Source organism: Vulpes vulpes, chromosome 1, assembly GCF_048418805.1.
Source record: "Vulpes vulpes isolate BD-2025 chromosome 1, VulVul3, whole genome shotgun sequence".
Classification (NCBI taxonomy): domain Eukaryota; kingdom Metazoa; phylum Chordata; class Mammalia; order Carnivora; family Canidae; genus Vulpes; species Vulpes vulpes.
This window is the reverse complement of record NC_132780.1, coordinates 148,358,749-148,383,249: the sequence shown is the minus strand read 5'-3', so window position 1 is coordinate 148,383,249 and position 24,501 is coordinate 148,358,749. Positions and strand designations below refer to the sequence as shown.

The 24,501-nt window shown below is 41.0% G+C and overlaps 1 protein-coding gene and 1 pseudogene across 4 annotated transcripts in view; both read left to right on the top strand.

Moving 5' to 3' along the window:
• PKHD1 (PKHD1 ciliary IPT domain containing fibrocystin/polyductin) overlaps positions 1-24,501 on the top strand; it is a 477,678-nt gene that overhangs the window by 172,420 nt on the left and 280,757 nt on the right. The window lies entirely within an intron of this gene.
• Positions 10,994-12,635, top strand: LOC140595101 (keratin, type II cytoskeletal 8 pseudogene; annotated as a pseudogene).

The window sequence follows — 24,501 nt, the reverse complement described above, 5'->3', positions numbered from 1 at the left end:
AAGAGTGAAGACTCCTAATTCTTTTACTCTATTTCTTTCATTCCAACCCATCTCATGCTCATGTTCTATTATGAAGAATCAGCAAAACAATTCATAAATAAACTTCTAGGAGCACCTGGGTGGCTCAGTAGTTGAGCATCTGCCTTTGGCTCAGGTCCTGATCCCAGGGTCCTGGGATCGAGTCTCACATCGGCTCCCTGGAGAGAGCTTGCTTCTCCCTCTATGTATGTCTCTGCCTCTCTCTGTGTCTCTCATGAATAAATAAATAAAATCTTCAAGAAAAAAAATAAACCTCTTTTGTGCCTGCATTTTCAAAGTATCCTGTGCTCCTAAGCCTTTGCGTTTAAACAATTGTCAAGTTAAGAAAATCCTTAGTTTCATTGTTTATAATCAATCAATATGGGGCAACCAAAACAGAGTAGACACTTCTAATATGTTTTGAGAATTCTGAAAGTTATAAAACAATGTTGTGGCTTTAAGCCCTGTGATGTTACTGGATACTGAGAGTGCAGACACTCTCCTCTGTTCTCTCCTTCTCTTTCTTCTGCTCCCTCCACCTCCTCCCCCTATCCTTCCCCCCCCCCCCCCCCCCCCCCCCCCCCCCCCCCGCATTCCCAGGGTTAGGTCATTATTAACAACTGTTTTACCCATTTCCGCATAGCACTGCCAGTGTGGAGGTAACTAGGATCTCTGGAGAACCGCAGCACTTGCACAGTGAACACTTGCAAAACCAAGCTATTTTCATCTCTGAAATGATGCCACCACATCTCATTCATTTGAAGGAAACACAGTGTGGGAAAGAGTGCAGTTAGTGAGAGAGGGTTTGCTTCCCTCAGTGTCTGTCAGAGTATCCCCAGCCCAGCCTGCAGCTCATCAGTCCTCCCCTTTCCCTGTCTCCTGAACACCTGAGGTCTCAGAATCCCCTCTGGCGGGGCCATATAGCATGGCTAAAATCATTACGTAATTTCACTGGCCTTTTCTCAGGGCCAGACGTGGGTCTGGTGACACTGGGGCTTTAGGGAAAAACTAATTTTCTTTTGCTGTCAAGTATGCAAAACGGCGAGCAACTTGATTCACTGCTTCACACCCAAAGTCCCTAATGACCGAGCCTTCACTCAGCTTCCTGGCATGATGTAGTGAGATTCACCACCTAGTGCACAGAAGACTTGTCTCCAGGAGATTTTTAAAATCCAGGTTTCTGGGCCTCACCCCCAGAGTCTGACTTACTCGGTGGGCCCGAGTCGGCCTAGAAGTGTGCATTTCAATGGGATCCTCAGGAGATCTGATTCAGAGGGCTCACTATGTACTCTTGGAGAAATGCTGGTTATTAGTGGTTCATAGTTTTGGAATCAGAAATCTGTCCAGTTCTGGACACTTACCATCTATGACCTTGGACAAATGAAGCTCCATAAAACCAGGAAAATATGGTTCCCACCTTGTAGATCTACTGCTTATGAACTACTCTAAAGTGTTTGGCACAAACTAACACACAAGCAGAGTTAGTTATGGCTATTTTAGTATATTCTTACCCGCTAGCCCAAGCACTGAGGACCCAGTGCCAATTATCTCATGTTTTCTTTTAGTGGGGAGAGGGTGAGGGGCGTCTGTCTCAAAATTTGGCATAAGGCCAGCCCTGCCTAGAGATTTTTCTACTTATTAATTTCCTTGTCTACCCCTTCTGGTCAGAGCAAGAGAGAGGTTTTAGCAATATTACCAAGCATCTTCTATTCTGTTCCCACCATCCCGTAAACACCTTTTGATTTTAATCTCTGGTGGCACAGCTGCTTCCCAGCAGTGGAAAACCACCATTCCTGGGTTTGGTTATAAGAAAGTCTTCTGGAAACCATTTGCATGGGCCCTAGAATAGCCAGAAGCAGAGCACTGCCCAGTAATGAGGCCTTTTGTAGGCATTTTATCCCTCATGTTCAACAGTGAGAGGCCTGACTGATGGGTATTAATTTAGCTCCAGCTCAGGTCACAGAGAATCACACAAATGGTCTGCATGTCAGGACTACAGCTTTCCCACCTTCCCTCTCCTATCACATTCTTCACTGCCTCCCCTGGAACCCTTCTGCTCCAGCTGATTTCTATCATGGATTCATATAGCTAAGCAAACAGGCTTTTCTGTTCAGCTGTCATGAGGAACGATGGAGTTGAAAGTGCATTTCATGTTTTTCTTTTAATGTAAGAAAACTCACACACTTGTACACACACACACACACACACACACACGTAGCACCATCTTTCTCTTTCTTGGGATTTGGGAGTGGACTGTTCTGTTCAGAATCTCTGCTGGGTTTCAGATTGCTTAGGAAATCCTGTCAGTGGCTCACTGGGATTCTAAATGTGACTCAAGGGTCTCAGGACTCCTCCAGAGTGGCAGTCTGGGGTCTGGCCAGTTGTAGTCAATAAGGAAATTTCACTCGTGCTTTTTCTTTTCCCCACTCTGTCTGCCAGTCCAGGTTCACTACCCCAAACCGAGTGTCAATCACTTGTCACTTTTCAAGGGGGTCGCTGTCAACCTGGGTAACTTGAATTTTTGACAATGTAATTACGGCCCTTGCTTCCACAGTGGGAGTCTGAACAGGATGGTGGGGCTTTTATTGATTGTTCAGCAGGGAAATTTATCAATGTCTCTCACTTCATTTCCAGTTCCTCCCTGAGAAATTTGGCTGACAGTTTCTTAGGAGAAAAAGCAGTCTTATGGCCTTGAATGGACTTCTGCCTTTGTCCTTTTCAGTAAATTACAAGATACAGGCATTAAATATACATGGAAGTTTCTGAGTAAAGCTGGTATGTGGGAGCATGGTTGAGGAAAACACTGGTACAATCATTATGAACCTAAGGATTTGGTAGGAACGAGTAAGGAAAAAACTAGTCTAAACAAGCAAGTGTAGATATGGTTTATTTTCCTTCCAAAAGTACCAACTACCTTTATTTAAATTCCATGCTTTTTATAAGTATTGTATGATGGACACTATTTTAGTTGCTAAAGCCGGTCGGGTTGTCTTGAAGCATAGTACCAGGTATGTGGAGTAGACACGCATTTAGGAGCATATTCCTGGTTTTCACCCTATGCTCTGCAAAATCTAGATGTTTCCTGGAGGAGCTTCAAGGGTTCCTCAGACAACAAAAACCTTTGGGGGGCGAGCAAAAATGGTTTAAATTGCTCAAGAAATCCATTTATTGCTTATCTCTATATTTGCGTTTTAAGTAATTCATTAGAAGAAAGAGTTCCATTGCTAAAATAGTGATTAAAAGCAACTCTCCTAAACTCATCCTTTTAACTGTGGTGTGTAGATACTTTTGAGGAATTCAGGGCTCCTCTTTGTCTGACTCTTGCTTTCCCCAGAACTGATAGAGCTCAGGGACTTTTCCTACCATCTACTCTGATGTAGGGTAAAACTTTCCAGAGCCTAGTTCATCTTAGAATATTTCTTCCAACAGTATTTTCAGATCTCTGCTTTTTTGTTACCTGAACAGCCACTTCCAATTCAGTCTCCTCTACATCCATAACACCTCCTCTTGACCCTGCCTGATATCTATTTCTTCTAGACCATGAGTCTTCCCCTTTTTTGTCTCTTATTCCTTTAGCCTGGAATATAAACCATTGTGGTGGCATGGCATTTTTGTGTGTAGCTTTACTCCTCTTAAATTGCTTGGTGATAAGGGACAGAAACCCCGTGCAACAAAGTTAGAACAGAGAACTTATGAGTTTTTGGTCAAGCTGCAAGGTGGACGGGAAGACCATGGGCCTGAGGTATGACTGCCTCCAGGGTCTCCATTCTGTCAGGACTCACTCACAATCTCTCACCTCTGCATCTCTGTGCTTGTATTGGCTTCACTTGCTCCTACTCCTTACTGGCTACTTCTACATGGCTACTGCATTTTCTGGTTTCATGTGGACTTCAGTTTTCCACCACCAAAGAAAAAAAAGCTCTGGAAGCAGATGATGTATCTTCAAAAGGCCAGTAGTAGCATAATGCCACATCACAATGCCTGTGTCCTTCACCTCACTTCATCTCATCACAGACATTTTATCATCTCACATCATCACAAAAAGAAGGATGAGTACAGGTATTTTGAGAGAGAGAGAGAGACCACATTCACATAACTTTTATTACAGTTGATTATTATAATTGTTCTATTTTATTAGTTATTATTAATCTATTATTGTGCATAATTTATAATTAAACTTTATCATAGGTATGTATGCATAGGAAAAAACTTAGGATACTTAGCGTTTGGTACTATCTGTGGTTTCAGGCATCCACTGGTGGTCTTGGAGTGTATAGCCTACAGATAAGGAGGGACTACTAGAAATGCTATGGTTTTTCTTCCTCCTTTTCGAGGATCTTGGATTTTCTCAATATTAAATAGTTGCTTTGTCTTCCCCTAGCACTTTTTACCACAAACTATTGCCTGAGATCTCATGGGAATCTGGAGCTGGTGGTGTGTAAATTGGCCATAGGTCTTTGCAAATGGAAGAGGTACATTTTTAGGGGATGTTTGAGAGACTTGAACCTTCCAGACAGAAATCTGACTCAGAACAGACTGTATTTTTCACTAATTACTATCTTTTTTTTTTTTTTTTTAAATGATAGTCACACAGAGAGAGAGAGAGAGAGGCAGAGACATAGGCAGAGGGAGAAGCAGTCTCCATGCACCAGAAGCCCAACGTGGGATTCGATCCCGGGTCTCTGGATCACGCCCTGGGCCAAAGGCAGGCGCCAAACCGCTGAGCCACCCAGGGATCCCCACTAATTACTACCTTAATCCACATTCTGATGGATCTTTTCCCCCTTCCGTTGGACACCACCACCTTGGGCACCATAGCTTTCCAGTTGATTTAAGACATATTTTTTAAAGATTTTATTTATTTATTCATGAGAGACACACACAGAGAGAGGCAGAGACATAGGGAGGGAGATGCAGGCTTCCTGTGGGGAGCCTGATTCGGGACTTGATCCCAGGATCCTGGGTTCGCGACCTGAGCCAAAGATAGACACTCAACCACTGAGCCACCCAGGTGTCCCTACAGTGGATTTAAGATATTTAAAAAAGCCAGTTCCAACTTATTTATTTATTTATTTATTTATTTTAAATTAATTAATTAATTAATTTATTTATTTATTTATGAGAGACACAGAGAGGCAGAGACATAGGCAGAGGGAGAAGCAGGCTCCCTGTAGGGAGTCCAATGCAGGACTGGATCCCAGGACCCTGGGATCACACCCCGAGCCAAAGGCAGATGCTTAACCACTGAGCCACCTAGGTGTTCCCAACTTATCTACTTTAAAACTTCACTCTCCTTCTCATGTAATGCTCCTTTCTCCTTCTCAAAGCTCTGGCCTGAGGCATTTGGAGTAGCAGGGGTTTTGTCTGCTCCTTTGCATTTGTGTCTATTTTTTTTTACCTATATTTTCTTGGTGCTGCGACAGGTAGACAAGGTGAGGTGAGAAGGCTCACTGAAGACTTTACTGAAAAAACTGTGTCTTGTATCCTCTGCTAGGTGTGGCTGGATCTCTGGATAAAAGTGGTCGACTATTGATTCTCTTCCTAAAGATTTCTATACAAGATCATTGGAGCCTTGTAGGAGACCTACCCCCTGTTTTCTAGTGTGGAGGCATGCCCCAACCCCCACCCCTGGGTTTGCAATGCCCTTAGATACCACCTTAGGTTCAGTTAAGATGGAGTACCAGAAAACTGGCTCACGGAAAGCTATCTCCCCCAGAATCCACCTAATCAGAACAAAGTTACCGAACTTTGCACAGGAAAGATGTTCCACTCACCACCCCTTGCCCTGCTCAGCTCTCTTTTTCTAATTATCCTTTTTCCTGTTCAGATAGGTACAGGTAACCCATCAACTATGCTGCATGTGCAGACATCTAACCTGGGGGAATGAATCCAGGCTCCTATCCTTGCAGGCAACCCTATGCCTGGTACTTTTGAAACCCCTTTTCTCTAAGTGGAGAGGAGTACCTTCAGTCCTCCCTCTACGGGAAGGAGAGGAAAGGACATGGCCAGTTTACCCAGGCTGATGACTCATTCCCATTTCTGAGAATTCCTTTGAATGTCCTCTTTTAGTTAGCTCGTATAGCCTGAGGTGGGGTCTGTCAAGGGATGGCTCAGATGGCAGAGTTAGATTAGTCTCCTTTTTCTAACCCCCAAGGAAATGTCTGCTCCCTAACTGTTCATGGCTCACTTAAAATGTGAGACGTTTATCATCTCTTTGTTTCCTGCTTGGGCCCTCTTGGTTGCTGTAGGGGAGCAGAAGTCCTGCTTGAGAACATGCTACATTTGCACCCATATGAAAGGGTGCCCCAAGGGATATTGGGTTGAAAGGGAGAGCAGTTCGACATTTGTGCTTTTGTGTGTGTGTCTGTGTATTTTGCTGTGATTCATTTTGATTTAGGGGTGGAAAGGAAGTAAGATAGAATTGTAGGGAGAAATGGAGGAAGAAGGATGGGGAAAATTTAACACCAATTCTTTGCTTTCTATAATCTTAAATTCAAACAAACTTCAATACAGCATTGGGGTTCTAGTCAGCTTGTATGTCATGGCGGATCATCGTTATGTGGTCAAGTTATCTTGGAACCCTTAGCGTGGTAGGAGGGCTAGTGATGCATGACTCGTTCTTCCTTTTGAGTGGGGGAAGATCGGTCCTTGACTACATACATATCTCTCAAAATATAACCAACCCTGCCAATGGAAGGTAAGGTGAGGATTTTCTTTATTCTGTGTCATGCTTCAAGAAAGTCCAGAATACAACTATCCTATGCACAATGGCAGAAATGTTTCTGGTAAAATCTAATTGATTTTTTTTTTTTAAACTGAGACAACTTAAAATCTGTAATTCCTTGATTTGGACGAGAGTGACCTTGGAACAATCTATATGAAAGAGTTCCTTAATTTAAGAGTATAAACTACACTTTAAGGAACTTATTTAAACACGTTAAAGTGAACCTGCTGTTTTTAAGGTCTTTAGGATTTTAGGTGTTTACATGTAAATGCATACTGCTAATTAGAAATGAGTTCTAGCTATTCAATAATCCAAGTACAGCAGGAACCCCACTTAGAAACACATTGTAAGATACTTTAGGTTTCTATATATACCTGCAAATGTTGGCATTAGTCAGATCTTTTTGGGTTGCAAGTGACAGAAAACCCAGTTTAGAAAAAAAAAATAAGGGTATTTATTGTCTCATATAACTGGAAAACAAAACAAAACAAAACAAAACAAAAAAACTTTGAGGCAGAGCTGAGTCCAGGTGCTCCAATGAAGTCATCAGGACTTTATTTCACTGCAACTCTAAGCTCTGCTTTCCTTTGAGTTGGCTTCATTTCCTTCCTTCCTTTTTTTTTTTTAATTTTTTATTTTGAGATAGAAGAGGCACGTGCACATGAGTGAGGGGAGGGGTGAAGGAGAGGGAAAGAGAGAATCTTAGGATCCACAGGATCCACACCCAGTGCTGGGCTCCATCTCAAGACCCAGAGATCATAACCTGAGCTGAAAGTTGGACACAACTGACTGAGCCAGACCCAAGTTGGATTCATTTTCAGTCAAGCTCTCCTCTCCTGGAGGCAGAAATGGGTCTCTGAAGCTGCAGATGAAAAAGCAACTGTTATCCACCTGCTATTTGACCTCTGAGCAAATTCTAGTATTTCCTTCCATCAACATTCACATCTCTCCTGTTCTTTGCCCTAGTTTTTAACACTAATGTATTACATACAGTTTATTTATCATATTTATTGTGCTTGTTCTAGAGTCTTCCATAGTAGAATGTTTAGATCATGATGGTAGGGAATTTACTGTTTTGTTTTGTTTCATTCATTTACAATATCCCTATAACTTACAATAGGGCCTGGACTCATAGTAGGCTTTCAAGAAATATATATTGTGAACTGAATAAAAAGCTTGAACAAAAACCTCAGGATTAATTTTGGCCCTGTTTGGGTCATAAGCCTATCACTAAAACCACTGCTATGACCACAGAGGTGGTATTCTTTGGGCCAGGAGAGAGCAAATGTGTGCACAACCACCCAGAACAACACTGTCTGAGGTGGAGGCAGGATAGTTTATTAACATTAGAGATGTGTTATCTAACCAAAATAAGGGAAGGGACAGGTACAAACAACAGCTTGTATACTTTTTAAACATTTGACCATCTAACATTTTTACTACTTTTACTAATTTGCTACTATAAATTAATACAATTTTATTGGATAATAAATTTCAATTTGTTTAGTTTGGCTAGGGATAAAAAAATCAACAAACCAGTCAATTCACTGGTGAAAATGTGAAAGTGAAACCACAACTGATAGAAACATAATTAATAGAAAATTTAGAATTGAGGAATATATAACATTTTGATATTTTCTAGATTTGATTATGCCTAGAAAGTGTTAGTAAAAGAATGAAGTTGACTTTAAGATCGTTTTCAGTTAGGGGATCTAGGACCACATGAATCTTTATCTGGATTGGTCACTTTTTTGGTGTAAATATATACATTAAAGGCAATGGCCAGCAAAGGCATCAATCCTGAGTGTAGTTGGCCCTTGAACAGTGTGGGGATTAGGGGCACTGATCCCTTGCACAGTTGAAAATCCATGTATAACTTTGACTCCCCCAAAACTTAACTACTAATGGTCTACTGTTGACTGGAAGGAAGCCTTATCAATAACATAAACAGTCAACACATATTTTGTATATTATATATATTATACACTGTGTTCTTATAATAAAGTAAGATAGAGAAAAGAAAATGTTATTTAGAAAATCATAAAAGACAAAGTACACTTGGAGTAATATAGTGTAAAAATTTTGTGTATAAGTGAACCTGTGTAGTTCAAAGCCATGTTGTTCAAGGCTCAACTATATTGGGACTTGGCTGAAGCCATAAAGAGGACCTCTAGTGAGCAATGATGTATCACATGACTAATTCTTCTTGACTAAGCTAGAAGGGGATGGGCAACAAGCTTGCTTTCCTTCTCTACTCCTAAGACCACAAAAGACATTGGGGACTATGCTGATTAACAAATGTAAGTCTAGGGCAGCCTGGGTGGCTCAGCGGTTTAGCACCACCTTCAGCCCAGGGCCTGATCCTGGAGACCCTGGATCGAGTCCCATGTCAGACTCCCTGCATGGAGCCTGCTTCTCCCTCTGCCTGTGTCTCTGCCTCCCTCTCTCACTTTCTCTCTCATGAATAAATAAAATCTTAAAAAAAAAATGTAAGTCTAGTGTAGCCACTGAGTTTAAGAAGAGAAGAGAGCAGACTTGTCTCAGTGTTCAGGGGAGAGCCTGTCCAACCTATTTACTTTAGGCCTTGCTAGATTTAGGAGAAGATTCCAAGGAGCTGCCTCTTGAAACTTTTTCCCTATCTCTATGAGGGAGAAGAGGGTAAAAGTGGAGACTCCCCTTTGTTTGGCCTGGTGAATTTTCCATTCCCTAGGACTATGCCAAGTATAACCTAGAAATGAGTGAGGGATTGAGAGGGTGGGGCAGGGAAGAGTGCTGTGGATATCTCTTAACTACTAAGGAAATTATTATTTCCTATCAAAAGCAGAGGCATTAACATATTATAAATTTTAGTACTATAATAGAATGTTTAGGCCACACAAAGATAAATTGGGAAGGTATTTTTCAATTTAGAACAATAGATTTTTTTGAAACTGCATGCTACTTCCTTCTAAAATCCCAACTGTTAATAAAATGAACTATGGAAAGATAGTATCTAAGGCCTTAAATTTCCTATGTAAGCCCCTATAGTTCCAAAATATTTGCATAGATGTATATATCATATTGGTTCTATTTATCTGGAGAACTCTGACTAACAGTGATTTATTCATTCAGGAATAACATAAAAAAAATTCAGAGAAAAACTTTGGAATCATAAGATTTTTGATAGGAAATTTAAGGCCTTAGATACTATTTTCACTATTTAATCCTATCAACAGTTGAAATAGATAGATAGGTATGTAGATGACAGATATATCATATTAGTTATATTTATCCTGAGAACACTAATACTGTGGATTATAATAAGATTTTTATAAGGAATTGGCTCATGTGATTAGAGAAGCTGAGAAGTCCCAAGATCTGCAGTCAGCAAGCTGGAGACCTAGGATAACTGATGTATATAGTTCTAGTTTGAGTCCAAAGGCCTGAGAACTAGGAGAACAAATGCTGTGAGTTCCAGTCCAAAAGCCAGAAGGCTTGAAAGCTAAGAAGAGCCAGTGTTTCATTCCAAATCTGAAGGCTGGAGAAGACCAATGTCTCAGCACAGCAGTTGGGCAGGGCTTTCCTCTCACTTAGCCTTTTTGTACTATTCTGATCTTTGATGAATTGAATGAGGCCCACCCTCATTAGGGAGGACAATCAGCTTTACTTAATCCATTCATTCAAATGTTAATCTCTTCCAGAAACCTCTTCACAGACATATGAAAATAATGTTTGGCCACTTGTCTTTGGCCTTAGCCCAGTCAAGTTGACACATCACAATCACTAACATGGATCCCATTTTCTATAACTGACTCTGTATCATATCTTGGACACCTAATCCAGGAAGAAAGCAAGCCTTTTATCTTGACACATAGTTTCCCAAGGGGAAATACTTATCTCTAAGATCCATTTTTTCCTTTCAATATTTCTATAGTTTATTTTCTCCTGTTAGCACATGAGGATCTTTGCTGGCATTCCGCATCTTCTCCAGAAGAACTTGTTCTGACTCAGAGAACACTCACTCACTCATCTTCCTCCTGATGAATGTCAAGGGTTTGGGCTCTGGAAGTAGACTGCTTAGGTCCAAATGCCATCTCTATCACTGGTTATCTGGTGGAACTTGAAAGTCAATTCCTCAATGTTATGGTTTCCATATCAAACTGGAATGATTCTAAAACATTTTGACCTAGAAACAGCTTCTTGGCCCCTTCTTGAAGCTCCATCAGGGTCAGCCTACTCTCCTTCACCCCAGCCTCCATTCCAGCCTCCACCATGTCCTTTAGGGTGACCCAGAAGTCCTACAAGATGTCCACCTCCAGCCCCCAGGGCCTTCAGCAACTGTTCCTACATGAGTACACCTGGCACATGTATCAGCTCCTCCACCTTCTCCTGAGTGGGCAGCAGCAGCAGCTTCTGGGGTGGTCTGAACAGCAGTAGGAGTGTGGTCAGGGGCTACGCAAGGTCAGGGGTGTGAGAGGCATCATGGCTATCTCAGTGAACCAGAGCCTGCTGAGCCCCCTTAAGCTGGAGGTGGACCCCAACATCCAGGCTGTGCACACCTAGGAAAAGGAGCAGATTAAGACCCTCTACAAGTTTTCCTCCTTCATCAACAAGTTGCAGCACCTGAAGCAGCAGAACAAGATTCTGGAGTCTGAGCAGGGCCTCCTTCAGCAGCAGAAAACTACTTATAGCAACAAAGACAATGTGTTTGAGAGCTACATCAACAACCCTTGGTGGTTGCTGGACACACAGTAGCCTCGGAGAAGCTGGAGCTGGACATGGAACTTGGCAACATGCAGGGGCTGGTGGGGGACTTCAAGAATAAACATAAGGAGGAGATCAAAGAATATCCAGACATGAAGAATGATTTTGTCCTCATCAAGAAGGATATAGATGAAGTTTACATAAACAAGGTAGACCTGGAGTCTCTCCTGGAAGCTCTGACTAGTGAGAATAACTTCTTAAGGCAGCTGTATGAAGGGGGAGACACATAAGCTGTAATCCCAGGTCTCAGACATGTCTTTGGTCCTCTCCATGGACAGCAGCTTCTCCTTGGACCTGGACGGCATTGTAACCAAGGTCAAGTCCCACTAAGAGGAAATCGCCAAGTGCAGCCAGGCTGAGGCCAAGATCATGTACCAGATCAAGTATGAGGAGCTACAGACATTTGCTGGGAAGCAAGAAGATGACCTCTGGTGTGTGAAGATGGAGATTTCTGAGATGAATCAGAACATCAGCTGACTTCAGCCTGAGATTGAGGACCTCAAAAGCCAGAAGGTTTCCCTGGAGGCTGCCACAGCTGATGCTGAACAGCATGAGGAGCTGGGTGTTAAGGATGCCAATGCCAAGGTGGTTGAGCTGGAGGCTGCCTTACAGTGAGCCAAGCAGGACATGGCGCAGCAGCTTCATGAGTACCAGGAACTCCTGAATGTCAAGTCACTGCCTACCACAAGCTTCTAGAAGGCAAGGAGAGCCAGCTGGAGTCTGGGATGCAGAACATGAGTATCCATGCTAAGACCACCAACAGCTACTCAGGTGGCCTGCACTTGGCCTATGAGAGGCTCACAAACCCTGGCCTCAACTATGACCTGAACTTCCAATCCAGCTTTGACTTTGGCAGGGACTCTAGTCCCTTCAGCCAGGGAAGCTTGTTCAAGGTTGTAGTTGTGAAGAAGGTCAAGACCTGTGATGGGAGGCTGGTGTCTGAGTTGTCCAATGTCCTGTCCAAGGGAATAGCCGCTGTGGTCTCTCCCAGCCTCCCCCTTTCTGTGCTGCCATAGAGACTTTGGGGAAAGGAGGTGTACAGGGAAGTGGTGAGAACAGGAGACCTACCTAGGGCTCAGCCCCAGTCCTCAGCCTACCCTTGAGGGGAGTCTGCTGCCATGGGTACTCCTTCCTGCCCATGCCTCTTAACTAAAAGCCAATTCAAGTGTCTGTTCCAAAATAAAGCTTCAGGTGGCTCTGCCAATCCCCACCCCTCTGCCTGCAATTAAAAAAAAAAAAAAAAAAAAAACCACACACACAAAAAAAAAAACCCCACAAACATTTCTCATGGTACTCTATGGTTTAAATGAACTAAAACATGTAAGGCATTTAGCCCAAGAATAAACGTCAAACAACTACTCAGTAGATGTTATTTATTGTTGTTATCATGTGCCTACAGTTTTTTTTTTTTTTTAAGATTTATTTATTTATTTATGATAGACATAGAGAGAGAGAGCCAGAGACACAGGAGGAGGAAGAAGCAGGCTCCATGCCGGGAGCCCAATGTGGGACTCAATCCCCGGACTCCAGGATCGTGCCCTGGGCTAAAGGCAGGTGCTAAACCCAGGGATCCCCCATGTGCCTACAGTTTTGATGTGATAAAGCTGCCTCATTATTATTCTAAGAATGCTGAGATGACATTGTTTTCCAGTGATCCATTACCTAGAGACCTGGTTGTTATTCTTAATTTCTCCTTTTCTATCATTCCCTATATTGTGTCCATCACCAAGTCCTGATTTTAATTCTTGGACTTTAGTTACTTTTCCCACCCCCATTACTATCGCCTTCCTTCACGATACCACCAACCTGTGTCCAGACTACCGTTTACGCTTTCTGGCTTATCTGTTAGTTGCCATTTTTGTTTCTCTCCAGTTCATTCTTTACCTTGGAGCCAAGGTGGTCCTTTAAAAGCACAGATCAGTTTATATCATGCTGCTGCTCAGAGAAAGCTCTCCAGTGGTGTCCCGTCCAAGGTTTCTAACACAGTTCTGGTGTTCTATCTGTTGTAGTCTCTGGGTACTCCTTCTGCTGTCTCTGCATGCCCCTCCTACTCTGCCCTCCTCACTGCAGTGTTCCAGTCTTGGTAAACTCTTAGTTTATCAAATGGTTAATAATAGTCTTGACTTGACATTCTTTACATTTTCTAGTATCAAAAACGAATTCAGTGTTGCCAAGTAAATGGAATGTTACATGGGCTGGAGCTTGTGATTTTTTCCTTCAAAGAAAATTCTTCCATGTATATCATCAAAGCAGTACTATTAATAGTATTGCTTTCAGCCTGGTCATGGAGGAAGAGTATTGTTGAATTCGGCATTATATGCAGTGTTTGTTAAAATTGGATTTTACCTACATCCTGGCACTTTATAATTTTCAAAACTCCTTCCCATTCTTTCCTCTCATTTAACTCTCACAACAACTTTATGAAGTAGCAAAGACTGGGATTATTACTTTTGTCTTACCAATAATGAAACCAGGTCCAGACAGGGAGGTAACACTCATTCCATCCTTTTCATATGCTTAAGATACACGTGGCTCACTTCTATTTTGTGTACCCATAGCTGTGGCAGAAAGACAAACTGAAGATACTCCTTTCAGGTTTCCAGAATAGTCTTTTCAATTTTAATTTTTCACGTTATTGGCTCTTTTTGTAATTTCTTTTTCCCACCTTTGAAATATTATTGATCGGGGCATAAAGAACCTGTTTCTTTCCCAGTTATTTACCTTCAGTATTTTTATGACATTTTCTGACCTGTATAATAGCAAGTCTACAAGTCTTTTTTTTTTTTTTTCCTTTTTAAAGAAAGAGAGAATCTTAAGTAGGCTCCATTCCCAGTGTGAGCCAGACATGGGGCTTGACAGCACAACCCAATGAGATCATGATCTGAGCCAAAATCAAGAGTCTGACACTTAACTGACTGAGTCACCCAGGCACCCCAGAAAACTCTTTTATGGATGACATAAACATTTGCCTATTTGTTTCCTGGTTTGTTTGTTTGTTTATTTATTTTTTATTTATTTATTTTTCCACATTAAAACTGGTTTTACTGAGCTAAAATCAAGGCATACATAGGACTGTTTCCTTTTGGAGACTCTGAAACCAGAGTCTTAAATTTAAACCCAGTCTTTTTTTTTTTTTTTAATTAATTTTTATTGGTGTTCAATTTACCAACATACAGAAAAACACCCAGTGCTCATCCCGTCAAGTGTCCACCTCAGTGCCCGTCACCCATTCCCCTCCAACACCCGCCCTCCTCCCCTTCCACCACCCCTAGTTCGTTTCCCTGAGTTAGGAGTCTTTATGTTCTGTCTCCCTTCCTGATATTTCCCAACATTTCTTTTCCCTTCCTTTATATTCCCTTTCACTATTATTCATATTCCCCAAATGAATGAGAACATACACTGTTTGTCCTTCTCCGATTGACTTATTTCACTCAGCATAATACCCTCCAGTTCCATCCACGTTGAAGCAAATGGTGGGTATTTGTCGTTTCTAATTGCTGAGTAATATTCCATTGTATACATAAACCACATCTTCTTTATCCATTCATCTTTTGATGGACACCGAGGCTCCTTCCACAGTTTGGCTATTGTGGCCATTGCTGATAGAAACATCGGGGTGCAGGTGTCCCGACGTTTCATTGCATCTGCATCTTTGGGGTAAATCCCCAACAGTGCAATTGCTGGGTCGTAGGGCAGGTCTATTTTTAACTCTTTGAGGAACCTCCACACAGTTTTCCAGAGTGGCTGCACCAGTTCACATTCCCACCAACAGTGTAAGAGGGTTCCCTTTTCTCCGCATGCTCTCCAACATTTGTTGTTTCCTGCCTTGTTAATTTTCCCCATTCTCACTGGTGTGAGGTGGTATCTCATTGTGGTTTTGATTTGTGTTTCCCTGATGGCAAGTGATGCAGAGCATTTTCTCATGTGCATTAAACCCAGTCTTTAATTCAGAGTTGGCAAACTATGGCCCATTGGTATATCTGAACCATTACCTGTTTTTGTAAACAAAATTTTATTTCACACAGCCATGCCCATCCATGTGTTTAGGTGTTATCTATGGCTGTGTCATGCTGCAGTGGCAACACAGGCCTCCTGGCCTACAAACCCCTAACAATTTGTTATCTGATTCTTTACAGAACAGCTTTGCCAACTTCTGCTTTAATCTATCTAGAATTTATTTATTACTTTTATTTATTTATTTATTTATTTATTTATTTATTTATTTATTTATTTTTAAGTAAGTTACCTGACTTAAATGTTATTTTTCTTCAAATGGTTAGTCAGTTTTCTTGATACTGTTTATTTAACAATGCAGTTTTGCTAGGCTGACAAATGGTCCCAAATGTGTTCATGTCTCAATTCCTGGGACCCATGAAGTTTGCCTTATTTGGCCAAGGGAACTTTTCAGATGTGATTAAATTAAAGATCTTGAAATGGAGAGATTATTGTGGATTTCCGAATGGTTTTAATGTAAGTACATTGGTCTTTATCAGAGGGATGCAGGAGGAGTCATACAAAAAAGAAGATGGGGTTGAAGGAAGCAGAGATAGTAGGGATGCACCTTGAAGAACATGAGTCCACAAGCCAAGGAATACAAGGTGGCCATTAACAGTTAAAAAGGCAGGGTATCAGATCTTCCTCAGAGTCTCCAAAAGGAAATAGTCTTATGTACGCCTTGATTTTAGCTCAGTGAAACCAGTTTTGGAATTCTAACCTTTAGAACTATTAGGTAATATATTTGTGTTGTTTTTAGACAATAATGTTGTGCTTATTTGTTACTGCAGCAGTAGGAAACTAATGCAGCAATATTTCCTTAGAATTTTAAATGTCACCTTTATCACATGCTGAATTCTTATCTGACTTACATACAGATTAACATCTTTTATAAACAACTTTTTAGACCAAATTTAAAATCTGGCAAAGAGGGATCCCTGGATGGCGCGGCGGTTTGGCGCCTGCTTTTGGCCCAGGGCGCCATCCCGGAGACCCGGAATCGAATCCCACGTCGGGCTCCCAGTGCATGGAGCCTGCTTCTCCCTCTGCCTGTGTCTCTGCCTCTCTCTCTCTCTGTGTGACTATCATAAATAAATAAAAATTAAAAAAATAATAAAATAAAATCTGGCAAATAATGTGAATAGACACATCTGTATAATTAATGCAAATGTCCAGTTAATCTGAATGCATGTGGAGAAGGCTCAGGTTTATCTTATGTTGACAATGAAAGAGAGATTCTTTTTGGTTTTTATGAGTTTTCTTCTACCTTCTCCTCATTTGAAATCTAAGAAACACAAATTAAAACAAAAGTGATTTCTTTTTCCATTAGTAATCAAATTGACCAAAACCAAAACCAAAAAAAAAAAAAAAAAAAGTAGTAGAAAGTATGAGGAAGGCAAACATGTATGCTGCTAGTAAATATAGAAGTTGTGAGTCTTCCTGTAAGGAAATTTGGTAATTATATCAATAGGCTTAAAACGAGGTATGTACCTTGATACAGCTATGCCACTTTTGGGAGTTCGTTCTAAGGAAGTGATCATGAAGCATGCATAAAAATTATGCTCAAGAATGTCCATGTTTGCATTATTTATGGGAGCAAAATATTGAGAAGAAACTGAGTACAAAGGAATAAAGGATTAGTATACAAAATGCATAACTTTTAAATGGGATACTATGATACCATTATGAAGTTAAATAATATATAATGCAGCTATTTTTAAGTATAATATTAAATAAAGAAAACATTAATATATATTATATTAAATATATTAATATATTAATATTTACTAAATTAAAGAGAATTTTCAAAAATGGTATGTTGAGAATCATAGCATAATTCTATGGTATGTACAGAATTAATTATTTATATATGACATTTTGTCAACTTGTGAACATAAGAAAGAAAGGATAGGAAAGAAAAGACATTTATTAGTCATTGTAAGATTGTGAATGCTTTTATTATCTTCATTTTGCTTCTTTATATTTTTATATTAACATTACTTACCAGTTGCTTTTCTAAAAAGAAATTATGCCATTAAAAATTAGCCCTTTTCCCCCTCATTGTTGCCTCCACTCCAAGCAATGATTATCAAAAATACTATCTGGTCTGAAATATATCTGAAGTTTTATATATTTCCTGGACAATGAATAGGAGTGGGAATTAAAGGCATACTGCAGAAGGCTTTTGCTCATACCATCAGGATTTTGCACCTCTACTTTAAGTAAAGGACTGGCCAGAACAGTTCTGTAAGGCCTAAGAACATCATTTATTTAATTGGCCTGAAATCCTTGAAGGAGCTAGGAACAGTGTTACAGTTATTTCCATGTATCTTACAATTTACTATTTCCTGGGTATGTTGAGCTTTATCTTTATATTCTTCTCAGTCACTTATTCTTAATCACAGTAGCAATAGTTAAGCTCAGATTGGGTAGAAACCAAGGTAAGCCTTTCCTTTATGCCTTGGCAATGGCCTTCAATCAAAGCATGGCTCACTGCACCATCCAAGTAACCTTGGTTAGCCTTGGTCTAAACCCCTGTGCCAACAAAATGGTAGACTTCTTCTCAGCATTGGGAGCAGACTATGCCCAATTCCCTTTCATCACAGAGTAGAAATGTTACTGCTCAGCTATGGATGCAGCCAGCTGATCTGCACATTAGAGGATTGCTCTGTTGAGCTGCCTTCTTCCTGCAGGCACATGTTCCCTGCTCCATCAGTACGACCGGAGATTAACCAGTAATGATGCAGAAGGCTCACAGTGTACACAGAGAGCTGAATTCATGCGGGATTCCCTGGCCAGGTTTTATCTTCAACCAGCAGAGGTATCATAGCAAGTGGTTCTCAAGGACAGAGGAAAATGGTACATGAAAAATGCCCCATTACATCTCTTAGGTCTGCCAGATAATCTTACATTAAAGCTAATGTCACAGTCTCCTCTTCTAAAGTACAGTAAATTGGATCGCTTCCAATTCACAAATGGTTTGAGTTCAAAGAGTTCCCTTGTAAGATGGCTGTCTGGAACTTAGAGTGCATTTTTCTCGAAGAAATGCTGATAACCTTTTGGTTAAGGATGCAGGCAAGCCCTCAAAGCCCAATTTCACCGAAATTTCCTTGCTGTCTAATGTTAGTGGGAGTATAGTAGCTGACCACTGAGTATAAGACTAATTGCGTGGGGAAGTAGGTCCATTTCCACTATGGGATACCAGGGAGACCTCTCTCTCCATTTGGGCTCTACTATCTTAATTCTTTTCTTACTGAGTACTAGTAACAGAGAATGGCTTTCTCAGTCCCTCTGCCCTAAGAGTGGCTTCTGTGGGCTGGAGGTGGACTCCTGGCACAGTGTGGTTTCTGGGAGCAGAGAGAACCAGCTCAGATGCATGGTGGAATTATAATAGTCAGCCTTTCCCAGTTTCTCTGGTTACCCATCACCCCCTCCTATTGTTAGAGATAGTATATGACTGGAGAATTTGAGCCAAGTGTTGGCAGGAAGAAGGGAGGAATGAGAAATGGTAGAAGGGCCGTGTTTTCTCTACATCTCTTTCCTCTCAAAGCCCATATCCTGCTACTCTGTAGGAAGAAGGATGAAATGAACAGTGAGGAATAGAACTCAAGCACCAGAGACACTGGGCAGGGTGCCCAGATGTTAACAATAATAAAAGAGTAAGGAGATGGGGAGGAATGAGTGTCTCTTCACTGCATTGTTTAGTTTAGTTATGGGCAAGTGTGTATCTTAATTTTTGGTTTTCTTCCTTCTACTGCCCCTTTTAGGTTTGTCTTCATCTACTCAGTTTTGGAATGATGAAGTTCCCATGGGCTTGGGCTTGGATATTCTTCATTTATAGCTATATACTCTCTCCCAAGCAATCCCACTCATTTCCGTGGATTAACGTCTCTTTATATATTTCTCTATCTAACCTCAGACATTTATTCTGAGCTCCAGACTTTTCACTTGGATATTCTCTTTAATATCTAAACTGTAACCTGCCTGATGTCTAAAGCTTAGTATGTCTAAAAGCAAATGCCACTAGAATATAAACCATATGAGGGCAGGGATTTTTTACTCTTTTGCTTACTACTATATTCCAAGAGGCTAGGAGAACACATGGAACATAGCATAGTAGGTGTTCAATAAATGTTTATTCAATGGACTCTCTATCTTCTTCCCCAGATGCCCCTGCTTATCTATCAACTTGCTTCTGCTCTGGGCCTGTGAGGCATCATTGGCATCTTCTCCTTTACCTCTACATCTAATCACCCAGTCCTCTTGGTTCTCCTCCAAAAGATATCTCAAATTTTTATACTTCTTTCAAGAGGTACTGCCTAACAATTAATCAAACTTACCAAACATTTTGTCTGAACTACTGCACTCTTCTACATTTATTTCAGCAGCCTGCTACATAGACTTCTCACTTTCCCTTCCCTTTCCTTCACTCAACAGCCTTTTAAAAGGGTAACCTTTTTAAAAACAGAAATTCGATCACATAACTATTTTGAGTTAGATTTAAGTCCTTGAAAACAGGCCAATAAGGTCCTGTGCCGTCTTTCCCAGTCACGCTGTGCCATCTCATTTGTCTTCTCCAGACCCTCCTATCTCCATTTAGTTCCTGGAACACATCGAGCTTCCTCTTGCCCCCTGTCTTGTTCATCTTAGGACTTGACTCAGGTTTTTTCTCAACCTCCCAAATGTGCAGTGAATACATTTTCTCACTAAGGATTCTCTCCCCTTAGTTTAATATGTGTACTCATGGTCTTAAAATATCACTAGCCTCACAAAAGTGTGATTTCTTTGTTAGGATCTTGAATATTCCTTTGGTGGTTCCTTTTGGGATAAACTTTTAGTTCTTTGGGAGGGCCTGAGAGTCCCTTTCTGAGTGGGTCTTATTCACCTTTCCAGGCTACTCTCACTCTTTCTTTTAATTTATTTTATTTTTTAAAAAGTTTTACTTATTTATTTATGAGAGACAGAGAGAGAGAGAGAGAGAGAGAGAGAGAGAGAGAGAGAGAGATACAGGCAGAGGGAGAAGCAGGCTCCATGCAGGGAGCCCAGCATGGGACTCGATCCTGGACTCCAGGATCATGCCCTGAGCCAAAGGCAGATGCTCAACCACTGAGTCACCCCGGGATCCCATACTCTCATTCTCATCAGCAACACCCCCTTCTGTATATGTGCATTCTGTCCATGCCACAATACAGCAACTATTTGAATGTGTCATGTTGGCCCACACAATCATATACATCATTGCCTTTCCTGGGAGTGCTTTGCCCGTTTTCTCACCTGGCCCACTGTGACTTATCCTTAAAGACCCAGCTCAATCATCACTTCTCCTGGGAAGCAATCCCAGAAACAACCCCTCCTCTTGTGTGAGTGAGGTGCTCCATGGCTGTACCAGTAGACCCTGGATACCCTTTGTCTTAACACATAACATGGTGCATTTGTGATTTTTGTCTATTTCCTGTACTGGCCATGGACCCTGGCAGACAGGGACCCAGTTCTCTTCATGTCTGTCTTTTCTAGTGCATGAGAAATGTTCATCTACACATACAAAGGAGACAGCGTTCATCATTTTACTGTGCGTAATATGAAGCTCATGTAGAAATAGGGGGAAATAATTTGCATGTATTTCAGAAAAATATTTCTAGTTCTTCTGTGAATTCCCTTATCTTTCTATTTTGATGTGAACATTATTTTAATGAAATTATTCTTTCTCTCCTTCCCTCCCTCTCTCTCCCTCTCCTTCCTCTCCTCATCCTACACTACCTCCCCGCCCCCAGTGATTTGGAAAGGTCTTGGCAGTTATTCACTTGGAATAAAGACTGAAGTCCTGCAAAATAAACAGAGGGCAATTAGTGATTTTAAAGTGTATTAACTCACAAAGATTATTTTCTTTCTCTCCATGCCCATTTGGTAAGATGGTTCTCTGGGACTGTGTAATTATGGATGAATGGCACTGAAATGCTTGGACAATAATTTGTAGGAAATACAATTATGAGTCGAAGTCATTAGTGGGACTAAATGAATAGTTTGTTGGTTAACAGGTCAATGTTGAAAGCCCAAAGTGGTTAAACATTGTATTAAATTACACATTAAGAGCTTAACCCTTTTCATTTGAGCATATTCATAAATTATTGAGCTTTTTAAACTGTATTTGTATGGTTTTTGATTTGTGGTAGAGAAAGGAAGGGAGCTGCCCAACTTGGGTTTTCTAAGAGTTCTTGAAGTGAAATGACTCACGTTTACAATGTGGGCAATGCTTTCTTCATCGCAGAAGCCAGCTAGTTTGCCTTGTAAGGCACTTAAATAACATTTATGAAATAAGGAAAATAATTTTTTGAGTACACTGCGATCTGGGTACAGTTAGTTTAAAGTTATTTCCAGAGGCTGGCAATTTGATTATGTGTCCAGTTCTTTGGTTCTGGATTCAGAAGCCCTGGTTTCAGAACTTGCTGCTGACATCTCATTACTGTCCAATCTTGTCCCTGAAGCATTTCAGTTGTGTAATCTGTACAATCTGTCAAAGGAAAAAAACAACAAGAAAAAACAAACAGTTCTTACTTTGAGTGGAACTACTTAGCCTAGGTTGGGTTTATTTGGAGTTCTTAATAAATGTTTGTGTTGTTTGTTCTGCTTTGAAGCATATTGGATATTATATAGTCATGTAGGCATATATCTGATGGGAGTTTGCAAGGGAGTATCCAGAAGAGAGTATTCAAATAGTTAATTTAAATCCTTATGAATTGGGACACCTGGGTGGCTCAGTGGTTGAGTATCTGCCTTTGGCTCAGGTTGTGATCCCAGGGTCCTGGGATCAAGTTCCACATCAGGGTACCCACAGGAACCCTGCTTCTCCCTCTGCCTATGTCTCTGCATCTCTCATGAATAAATAAATAAAATCTTTTAAAAAAGCCTTATGAGTTGAATGCTAATTGTAAGTCCAGGACTGGGTTAGGAATTGTGACATATATGAAGGAAACATGTAAAGTGGTGGCCCTGCATTCAGGTAGTAAATGTTGAGTGGGAGATAATGCATAAGCACTGTACTAATTATGAAATAATTTAATACTGAAATGTATGGTACGAACTATAGATTACATAACTTGTCTCTCCAGCCCCCATGCCTAGCCTTCTCAGCCTGTGTATATTTCAGCAGTAATACTAAAAAATTTATTGCCCTCCCCTACCCCCAACTCTCACAGAATCTCCAGCACTTTTCAGTATTCCCCCATACTTGTTATAGGTATTGTCATGACAAATGTCATGTAAGTTCATCAACTAGTCTGTCTGTTGCAGTCACCGTGAGACTTCTTTCGTGCACTTTTCCTCCATTTTGGCTTCCTTGGTCATTGTCCTCCCTTCAGGAAGATGCTGAGGGCTGGCCTGCTGCTCCTACTGCGAGTCCGTGCCATGAGAGTACTCCCCACATGGATGCTGAGGGTATAAGCTTTCACTGCCACTCAGGTGGTCAAACCCCTGAGTATTGTGGGAGTGTTGTGTCCCATGATGCAGTGTACTGACCACCTCTCTTTGCCACTTGGGGTTCCACCTGGTCACCCAGACACCAAAGCTTTGGGGTGCATGTTTCTCCATGTCGCAGTCATGATTTTCCTCATTCAGCACACATCTACTGAACACCCATGATATGCTAAACACTGTGACAGGCACTGGTGCTATGGTGGTGAGCAAATGTAGGTATAGTTCCTGCTGTCCTGTGCACTAGGAAAGACAAACAGAATTATAGTAAGAAGTCAAACTGCAGTGGGTTAAGTGCTAGAAAGGAGAAAAGCACCATGATGTGACAGATTATACCAAGAGGTTGGACCCAGTCAGGTGGTCTCGGAGGCTTCTCCAAGGAACCAAGCTGAAGATAATGCTGAAGAAGGAGGCAGAGTGAGTTAGTGCTAGAGAAGCATCAGGTGCAAAAGCCACCTGGAGAGTTCTCAGGCTCAGTCATGGGTCCATGGGCTCAGGAAAGAAGGCCTATATCTGAGACAGACCTCGTCAACCTGTTTTTCCATCTTCTCCTTTTTATAAGCTTCTCCTCTCATGCAAAGCAACTCCAGCAAGTGGACCACTGACTAGCCACAAACCTGGGCATGACTAAATCCCAAGTATAATCAAATCTTTTGCTCAAATACGAACCCCACATCACTACAAGGTCTATAGGAGGAGGTGGACATCATCACAGACTGAAGTGCTCCTTGAAGTCCAATGGGAGAAGTGGGGCTTGAGCTTCATTTTGGAAGACTAGAAGAAGGAAGGAAGGCCAGGCATATAGGTGGAAGGGGATAGAATGGGTAAAGGGATAGAGGAAGGAATGATCCTGTTAAATGAGAAGAGGTAAACAGACTTGGCTTCCTGAAATAGAGAGTTTATTACAGTCAAAGACCATAAAGTAGAGTCAGATTACAGAGTCTTAAGAGTCAAGAGGGGAATTTGGGGCTTTGTTACTATTGAGTATTGTAGGCAGATTCTGTGGGTTGTAAGCAAAGAAGGGATGTAGCTAAAATAACTTTGCAAAGTTTTTTAAAAAAGAAAAATACAGAATGATCAGAAGAGAAAAAGGTATATCCAGAGGGTCTAGCTCAGGTAATTGTTATAATTATTCTGACATTCATGAGTTTGAGGAAACAGTAGCTCATCCAAACATCAGTATCCACCACATAGCTGGAAAGATGCTGCAAGCATTGATGAAATATCCAAGCTCAATGTTTCGGTCATTCACATAGATTTGTGTTATTTTGCCATGAGAGTGAATAAGTTATGAGATAATTTTACTGCTTTCTAGAAACTCTGTCAACAATTGAAAGGACATATGTTTATGTTAATAGTCAAAAATGTACTTCAAAGATGCTATGTGACTTTTTCATTCATTCTGATGTGACTATTATTTATAATAATGAGTTGAGAAATATCACATACTCTATTCTAGGTTCCGTCACTTATAACCTGCATGTTTGTAGGTGGAGAGTAAGTGTTTTTTGCATATTGATTTATTACTGTGAACAATTGATCACAGAGTTTAAGAG